At 35.1% G+C, this 2,056-nt stretch overlaps 1 pseudogene; it reads left to right on the top strand.

Annotated features, from left to right (window-relative positions):
- The first annotated feature begins 245 nt into the window (after positions 1–245).
- Positions 246–614, top strand: LOC101574598 (annotated as a pseudogene).
- Positions 615–2,056: the final 1,442 nt, after the last annotated feature.

The following is a 2,056-nucleotide window of genomic DNA, read 5'->3' as shown; positions in this document are numbered from 1 at the left end:
TATTTTACAGATTCAAATTGAAGAATACAATTTTACTTTTCTCAAACCTTCTCTTGAAACTTTATTGGGGGGGTAAATTTATTTTTTTTTAATTTTTTTCCATAATTTTATTGAGAAACAAATAGCAATGAGACAGTTTCAAACCAAATTGGTAGGACAGTTTCAATAATTAACACATTGCATACATTCTTCCTAGTGGTTAATTGCTGTGCTCTTGAAACTTTAACATCATTAGTTTTTGAGTCTTGAGCGAGCAGGAGGCTGTTGACTACAGCAGCGGAGCAATGCCTAAATCAAAGGAACTTGTTTCTTCAAGCTCTTCAGGCAGTGATTCTGACAGTGAAGTTGACAAAACATTAAAGAGGAAAAAGCAAGTTGCTCCAGAAAAGCCTGTAAAGAAGCAGAAGACTGGTGACACTTCAAGAGCTCTGTCACCTTCTAAGCAGAGCAGCAGCAGAGATGCTGACATGCTTCAGATTGGAAAAGTGAGACATGTCAGTGTTCAGGACTTTAAAGGGAAAGTTCTAATTGATATTAGAGAATGGATGGATCCAGAAGGTGAAATGAAACCAGGAAGAAAAGGTATTTCTTTAAATCTAGAGCAGTGGAGCTAGCTGAAGGAGCAGATTTCTGACATTGATGATGCAGTAAGAAAACTGTAGAATCTGAGCCATAGAAACCTGGACTGTTGTAGTTGTTTTACTCTGTCTTTTTACTTTGGCTTTTGTTTTCTAAACGTTTTCCAAGCTGTTGTATGTTTGGATTGCAGAACAATTTCTAAGATGAATACTTTTTTTAATGTGCATTATTGGGATTGGGGAGAGGGTTCAGTGGAACAAGCACTTCCCTGGCAAGCACAAGAGCCTCAATTCAATCCCCAGTTCCGCAAAAAAAAAAAAAAAAAAAAAAAAAAAGTTTAATGTGCATTATTAAAAATGTTCTAAGTGAAAATCATTATTTTTAAATATCAGACTTTCTTTTTGGTTGATTTTTTGAGACAGTTCTTGTGGCTTAAATCATGTGCTTGTGAGCCAGTACAAAAAAAGTCACTGAAATTCAAGTCATTTAGTTGATACTTTGCAAATTTATGCAAATTGGTTCACTTAAACATATTTGGACATACAATGATTTGCAAAGTTTGCAGTTTAGTACTGACATCCACCACTGTTAGCATGTGTAACACACATGCACATGCACACAATATTTTATAACTTCATACTTGAAAAAATTTAAAAGTATTCCTTCATCTAGAAGTGTTGAAAATGGTCTGTTATATCTATTATGCTAAGTCAATTGACAAGAAAACTGAATGGCTTTGAAGGGGAAAAACATCTTCTGAATTTTATTTTTATTTTATTTTTAGTACTGGGAATTTTCCCTGGGCCTTTACATTAGGCTACACCCCCCATATATCTTATTTTTTATTTTGAGACAGGGTCTCACTAAATTGCCCAGGCTGGGTTCCAACTTGTGATCCTCCTGCCATAACCTCCCAGAGTGCTGCGATAATATGCATGCCCTACCATACATGGCTTGAATTATATTTTTAAAAAGTAGTTTTGAATTTATATTAAAATCTAGTTTCTGTTATTAGTTTTTTGTTTCTTTTTAAATACAGTTTTGTTTTTATTTATATTTGGTCTTGTGAAACCAAATCATTTTCATCAGGAGTTAAGGTCAGGAAAAAAAAAATAGAGTTAAGGTCAGAGTTGAGGCATAGGTATAGTAAGAATAAGTCATTACCATAACATTACAGTGATCCATGCATACGCATGTTTATAGCAGCACAATTCATAGTAGCTAATCTTGGCCTATACATCCATCACCAGATGAATGGATAAAGAAAATCCATTTATATACAATGGTATTTATATACAACGGAGTACTACTTTGCCATAAAGGATAAACTTGAGTCATTCTTAGGATGCACTTTCGGCAGAACTTCCTGCAAAGAGGTTAGAGGCAAGACCCACCCAGCTGATTCAGGAGCAGAACATCTTGCCAGAGAGACACAAAGGGTTCAACTCTAACGCCTGCAGCAGAAAGAAGTGGAGCA

This window comes from Octodon degus, unplaced genomic scaffold (genome assembly GCF_000260255.1).
Source record: "Octodon degus isolate 3935 unplaced genomic scaffold, OctDeg1.0 scaffold00024, whole genome shotgun sequence".
Taxonomy (NCBI): domain Eukaryota; kingdom Metazoa; phylum Chordata; class Mammalia; order Rodentia; family Octodontidae; genus Octodon; species Octodon degus.
The sequence above is the reverse complement of the archived record's forward strand: the minus strand, read 5'-3'. Positions and strand labels throughout refer to the sequence as shown.